Source organism: Narcine bancroftii, chromosome 2 (genome assembly GCF_036971445.1).
Source record: "Narcine bancroftii isolate sNarBan1 chromosome 2, sNarBan1.hap1, whole genome shotgun sequence".
Taxonomy (NCBI): Eukaryota; Metazoa; Chordata; class Chondrichthyes; order Torpediniformes; family Narcinidae; genus Narcine; species Narcine bancroftii.
The window spans coordinates 199,211,156-199,218,885 of record NC_091470.1 but is presented as its reverse complement, the minus strand read 5'-3'; positions in this window follow the sequence as shown (position 1 = coordinate 199,218,885).

Below are 7,730 nucleotides of genomic sequence, written 5' to 3'. Positions count from 1 at the left end.
CACCCCCCCCGGCCGCCTCACACCGCCAAAACAAAATAGTTCCCCCCCCACCCACCGTGTCAAACCGCACCCTACCTCCCTCTCACCCTCTCACTACCCGGCCAGACCCCCCTCCCCCGATATTTCCCCTCTTCGTGACCACCCCCCACCCCAACGCCATCCCCTTCCATCTCACAGACCGCGGAGGGACACGGCTGCAAGGTCGGGCGGGGAGGGGGGTGCTGCGGTCGCAGTCATAATGGTGAGTCATGAGACCTCAGGGCCGACGCCCCCGTTGCTTCCGGTCAGGTGATGCGTTGGGGATCACGTGGTTGGCCCAGCCAGCGCAGCGACCTGTCAATCAATCTGCCTGCCTGCAGTGTCAGACCTTGCAGTGTCATTTTCTGCAGGGGTTTTCATCCAAAAACTATAGACTGCACCAAATTAAGAGGCTTCTTTGAAGCTGAATTCCAACCCAACGTTTCACAATCTAACACACTGCATCCCTCATCTTTTTTCTTGCAGCTGCCTTTTAATTTTCATTCCATTCCTCCTTCCCCACCAATGGTCAAAATAAAAGATTCAGAGTGTGAGAGATGAGAAAAACTGATATTGCAATATGAACATGAAGAAATGAAGAAAATAAAATTGATACATAAGTAAATGAATGAAGCCAGTACAAACAACATGAGACATGGATATTAGAAGACAGGAAGCTGACACTGTCTGAGTAAGATAAGAATCTCCTAGAGAATCAGCAAGTTCACTAACTGAAGGAGATAAGGACAAACAATTGATGATAGAAGTAGAGTTAGTCTGAACGAGATAAGGGTCTCCAAGCCCCAGATAGAATTAGCAAGGCTTGCATAAATAATTAGAAAACCTTAGACAGTATTAGCCAGTTCTACATATATAATTAGTAAGCCATACACAGATTTATCAAGTTATGCATATTTAATTAGTAAACCCTAGACAGGATTAGCGAACTCTGCATATGAAGGGACTGTAGCTCTGAGAGTTGGAAAGGTGTGAATGGGGACAAGGGCAAGGTTATGAATAAGGACAATGGGGATAATGACATGAGAAGACACCGACAGGATACCCCCTGGTCCTCCAAGTGCACAGAAACAGCACGTAGGCAGGCAGGATTGCCTAATGCCAAACCTCTCCAGCAGGAGGCAGAAGAATGTAAGGGGGGTGGGTTATTCCTATACTGAGATAAACTGTATAAAAGTTGGGTGAGCCCCAGTGTATGTGTGTATTCCCAGGGTAAGGGGAAGCACCCAACTTTGCATTGTTGTATAATAAATGTTCTTTGTTCTCAATTTTTGTCTCGAGCAATTTCTTTAAAGGTAATTCTGTTTCTAACTAGAGTTTACAAATCATGAAATTCGGTGCTTTTGCAGCAGTATCATCGTGCAAACATTCATATTATAACCATCTTACAACATTACTATAAAATAAATAACAGTGATGTCAGAGGGGAAGAAGCTGCTGCTGGGTGCTCATCTACAGGCTCCTTCCTGTACCTCCTTCCCAATGGTTGCAGAGTGAAAAGGGCACAGCCTAGGTGGTGGGTTCTTTGAGGATAGAGGCTGTGCGAAGGAATATAGATATGTTTTTGGAAGATAAATTGGGGCAAGGTTAAAGCAGATCTTATTTAAAATATTGGAGCTCTTCCCCATGCTAGACAGGCCAGGGCCAACAGTCTTTTCAAGAGCTTTGGAGAGTGCCCAAGAGACTTCACTAATGGATTGTTGTTTAAGTGGGTCATATAGTTTTGCAAGCAGAGAGAATGTGCGTGAGAGAGAGACACACACACAGAGGTCAGTTCTGTTAGAAACAGAAGTACCTTCACAGAAATTGCTCGAGACAAAAATTGAGAACAAAGAACTTTTATTATACAACAATGCAAAGTTGGGTGCTTCCCCTTACCCTGGGAATACACACACACACTGGGGCTCACCCAACTTTTATAAAGTTGATTTCAGTATAGGAATACCCTCCCCCTTACATTCTTCTGCCTCCTGGATGAGTTTGGCATTAGGCAATCCTGTCTGCCTACGTGCTGTTTCTGTGAACTTGGAGGACCAGGGGGTATCCTGTCGGTGTCCCATCATGTCATTGTCCTTATTCACACCTTCCTTTATATATTATCAATTAAGATCTTTTGTAAAACAGTTATGTGGTCGACATATGATTTTATTGCCTGAATCTAGTTTTGAAGAATATGTACTTTCAATACCAAAAAAGGGATATATAGCTGATTTGTATTTTTGTATTTTACAAGAAATTGATAGTAAAAAAGACTGGGATAAAGATAAGTTGAAATGGGAAAAAGATTTAGGACATAAAATAGCTGAAGAAGCTTGGATGGAAATTTGTCAGAATAGTATTCGGAAATTAACTAATGCTAGACTAGCGATGATTAATTATAATTTTATTCATCAGCTATATTTAAAGCCGGAGAAATTTAAAAAATTTGGTTTTAGTAAGTTGGATTCTTGTTTTCGATGTGATCAGACGGCCAATACTTTTTTGCATACTGTTTGGCTTTGTGATCGATTGCAACAGTTTTGGAAAGGTATTCAATCTGTTTTTAACAGTTTATATAATATCCATCTTGCATTAGATCCCGATATATTTTTATTAGGGAACATGCAATCATTAATCGATTTAGGTTTAGAGGATTATCAGATTTCATTTATTTATTTAGCTTTAGTTGTGGCTAAGAAATGTATAGCACTTACTTGGAAAGATAGAAATATACTAACTTTAGATAAGTGGTATTTGGAAATGAAATTTTGTTTGACTATGGAAAGGATATCTTTTTCAATTCAGGATAAGATGTCTTTTTATAAGTTAAAGTGGACTCCATTTGCTAATTATATGCATTTCTTCTTCTTTGGCTTGGCTTCGCGGACGAAGATTTATGGAGGGGGTAAAAAGTCCACGTCAGCTGCAGGCTCGTTTGTGGCTGACAAGTCCGATGCGGGACAGGCAGACACGATTGCAGCGGTTGCAAGGGAAAATTGGTTGGTTGGGGTTGGGTGTTGGGTTTTTCCTCCTTTGCCTTTTGTCAGTGAGGTGGGCTCTGCGGTCTTCTTCAAAGGAGGTTGCTGCCCGCCAAACTGTGAGGCGCCAAGATGCACGGTTTGAGGCGTTATCAGCCCACTGGCGGTGGTCAATGTGGCAGGCACCAAGAGATTTCTTTAGGCAGTCCTTGTACCTTTTCTTTGGTGCACCTCTGTCACGGTGGCCAGTGGAGAGCTCGCCAAATAACACGATCTTGGGAAGGCGATGGTCCTCCATTCTGGAGACGTGACCCATCCAGCGCAGCTGGATCTTCAGCAGCGTAGACTCGATGCTGTCGACCTCTGCCATCTCGAGTTCTTCGACGTTAGGGGTGTAAGCGCTCCAATGGATGTTGAGGCTGGAGCGGAGACAACGCTGGTGGAAGCGTTCTAGGAGCCGTAGGTGGTGCCGGTAGAGGACCCATGATTCGGAGCCGAACAGGAGTGTGGGTATGACAACGGCTCTGTATACGCTGTATATGCATTTAAGTATGATTTAAATATATGTTTAAGTGTGATATTTTAGTATTCACAATTTTTTTGTTGTTATTGTTGTTAGAATTTTTTTAGGTTAAGTTTTATCTCTTTTTTGTAAGTGGGTATTTTTTTTCATATATAACATTGTCAATTTTATTAACTCTTCACTCTTTATTTTGGGGGGGAGGGTTGGACTAATTTTAAGTTAGACTATTAATATTGTGTTACAAATAATGGGGGGGTTATTTTGTGTAGTTTTCTGATGTAATATTGTAATCATACCTTTTAAAAAATTTTTCTCTATTTTTCTTTAAATGTAATTCTTTATTGTATTCATGTTATAAAATTTTAAATAAAGTCTTCAAAAAAAAATCACACCTTCCTGACTCTCAGGGCTGACTAACTTCTTACATGCAGAACTTGCTAATTCTGTCTAAAAGGCTAGAAGACCCTTATCTTATTCAGACTAACTTTACTTCCTACATTCTAATATCTATTCTTATCCTATTCATACTGGCTTTATTCATTACACATATATCTATACTAGTTTCCTCATCTTCATATTTTTATATCAGTTTTACTCATCTCTCACAATCCTCACTTTTCTTTTAGATCAGTGTTACGGACAAGAAACAGGATCTGGGACTGGAACAGGACAAGCTGGCAAGCTTGTAAAAAACCCCATTTGGAAGCTGTGTTGTGAGTGCTTAGTTCAGCCTGGTCAAAGGCCTTGTGGTTCATGCAAGAGGAGAGGACTGGCTGTCTAATGTTTCACTTGGAATAAGGGCAACAAAAAGGCACTCTGCGGTGACCTGAAAGAAAGCGGTTATCATCTGGAGAATCTTGAAGGGGAAAGTTTCATTAGCAAGACACTGGAGTGGCTGATGGAAGTACATCAGTTGTGGGTGTGAGAGATGGGAAAATTGATCTAAAATTATGAACATGGAAGAAACTAAAGTTCATCAGTAAATGGCTGTAACCAGTTCAAACAGGATAAGCTTGGGGCTTAGGATGCAGGAAAGCAGAGTCAGCACGATTAACATAAGAATCTTCTAGTCTTTGTGACAAGACCATAAGACTAAGATAAGGAATGGTAAGGTACAATAGAATGTAGGAAGTTGAGGTAGTCTGGATCAGATAAGGGTCTCCTAGCCCTGGACAGAAGTACCAAGTCATACATTTCTAATTAGCTAACCATACACAGATTTATACATATGAAATTAGCCAACCCTAGATAGAATGAGTCAACTCTGCATATCAAGAGATTGTAGCCCTGAGAATCAGGAAGGTGTGAATAAGAACAATGACATGATGGGGCACCCACCCTGGTCCTCCAAGTGTACTGAAACTGCACGTAGGCAGGAAGGATTGCCTATGCCAAACCCATCCAGGGGGCAGAAGAATGTAAGGGGGAGGGCACTCTGATACTGAAATTGACTGTATAAAAGTTGGGTGAGCCCCAGTGTATGTGTGTATTCCCAGGGTAAGGGGAAGCACCCAACTTTGCATTGTTGTAGTAATAAATGTTCTTTGTTCTCAATTTTTGTCTCGAGCAATTTCTTTAAAGGTACTTTAATTTCTAACATGGGTGTCCTGGAACAACCAATCTCTCTCTCTGAAAACCAACAAGAACCTCCCTGAGCGGTAACCATTTACCTTTCAAGCACCAAAGCCTGATGAACTTCATAAATGTTAAATTCTGTGCACAGTATAAGAATTGCCTGACACCGGTGAACTTGGAGGAAAGAGAAGTGAGATTGGGCTGTGAACCAAAGAACTTTTCTGAACTTACACACACACACACACACACACACACACACACACACACACACACAGATTACGTACACGTGCGCTTAGAATTAGAAGAGGGTTGTTAGGTTAAGTAAGTCAATAGAGATGTTAAAATGTGATTCTGTTTTCATGTTTAAAGAAAACTAAAAGCAACTTTTGTTTAAGTAACCATTTGTCTCGGTGAATATCTATTTGCTGCTGGGTTTTGGGGTCCTCTGGGCTCGTAGCAGCTGCTTTTTTTAAGACCACCTCATGTTGATGTCCTCGATGGAGTGAAGTTTGGTGCCGGTGATGGCACAGGCCGAATTAACAACCCTCTGGAGTTTTCCAATTTTCCAATGGCACCATGGTCATTAGCAGAACTACAGAGAGTAAAGAGGAGGGAGATAGATCAGCTCATTGAGTGTGTCACACCGACAACCTTGCACTCCACATTGGCAAAACCAAGGAGATGATCGTGAATTTCAGGAGGGAGCAGAGACCCAGCCCCATCAAGGGCTCAGTAGTGGAGAGGGTGAAGAACTTCAAATACCTGAGGGGGGAGAGATCTCCGATGGTCTGTCCTGAAGCCTTCATGTCGATGCAATCACGAAGAAAGCTCACCAGCGGCTAAACTTTGTGAGGTGTTTGAGAAGATTCGGTAGGTCACCCAACACACTCATGACCTTGGGAAGCTGCAGCAGGCAAGACTTCACTGCACCTATACATCAGACTCATGTGCATGGAAATGATCCTTAAGGAATCTGGTGGGAAGATCCTTCTGTAACAATAGGAAGCAGTCTTGCTCTGACAACTCATTACGAGGCATCAGTGGACTGGTGGCAAGCAATGAATGAAACATGATAGGCTGAAGATGCTGCCATTATAGTAAACACACTGAAATGCTGGAGGAGCTCGGCCGGTCTATTCAGGATCTATATATCAGTGACGTATTGGGCCTGAGCCCTTCTTCAAGGAAAAAAATCAGAACAGGATAGATCTGAAAATCTCAGAATTCAACAATGGGGGAGGAATTCAGACCAACAAAAGGTGTTAATTGGATAGGATTAGGTCGAATTTATCATGTCTGTGCAAAAAGAGAGACGGGGGGGGGGGAACAATGGGGTAGGGGGGTTTAACAAAACCCTGAGAAGTCAATGTTACTGCCATCTGGTTGGAGAGAGCCCAATCAGAAGATGAGGTGTTGTTCTTCCAATTTATGGATGGTCTCAAGTCTGGCAGTGCAAGAGGCCAGAGAGGCAAGGGAATGGAGTGGAGAACTGAAATGGGCGGCTGCTGGTAGATCCACGCTGTTGTGGCAGACGAAGCTGGGGTGGCAAGAGACGAACTGAGAGGATCTGGAACAAGTGACCTGGACTTGAGAAGAAAGGTACAAACTAGCAGAGAGAACAGATGCAGAAACAAAGTCCAACCATCTGGAAAGAAGATGAAAGGACATTAGGTGAGAACAGGGGCCATTGGTTGATTGTAATAAAGGGATTGGAGCTACAGTGGAGAATGGTTACCGAAGAACATAAAAAAAAGGAGCAGCAGTCAGCCATTCAGCCCATCAAGCCTGCTCTGCCATTCAATGAGATCGTGACTAATCTGATGACAGGCTCATCTCCATCAACCTGCCTTTTCCCCATATCCCTTAATTCCCCGACTATGTAAAAATCTATCCAACCTCGTCTTAAATATATTTATCGAGGCCACCTCCACTGCTTCAATGGGCGAATTCCACAGATTCACAACCCTCTGGGAAAAGCTTCCTCATTTCCCTCCTAAATCTACTCAACTGAATCTTGAGGCCATGTCCCCTAGTTCTGGTCTCCCCCGCAAATGGGAACAACTTACCTACCTATGCCTTTCATAATTTTATGCATTTCTGTAAGATCCCCTCTCATTATCCTAAATTCCAGCGAATACAGGCCCAAACGACTCAATCTCTCCTTGCAGGCCAACCCCCTCATCTCTGGAATCAGCCTGGTGAACCTCCTCTGCACAGTCTCCAAAACCAGTCCATCCTTCCTCAAGGCGACCAGAACTGCCCGCAGTGCTCCAGATGTGGCCTCACCAGGACTTGACACAGAGGATCAAGAAAGCACAGTCTTAATAGAAAGGGCAAATGGTCAGTAATGAAGCGGGGTGGGGGAAGATGGGTCAGTAATGAGGGTGGAGACTTGGGATCTGTAACAAGGGAGGGAAGAGAGACTCAAGGCCAATAATGGGGGCAAAGAAAGACTGGGGGGACTGTCACAATAGGGGGGAAGAGAAAGACTGGGGATCAGTAACAAGGGAAGAGACTGGGGGATTTGTAATTGGGGAGGGGAGACTGGGGGTCAGTAATGAGGAGAGATGGAGACTGGGGGGGGTCAAAGAGATAGAGTAGGGGTCAGTAAATGGCAGAGAGAGACTGGGGTCAGTAAT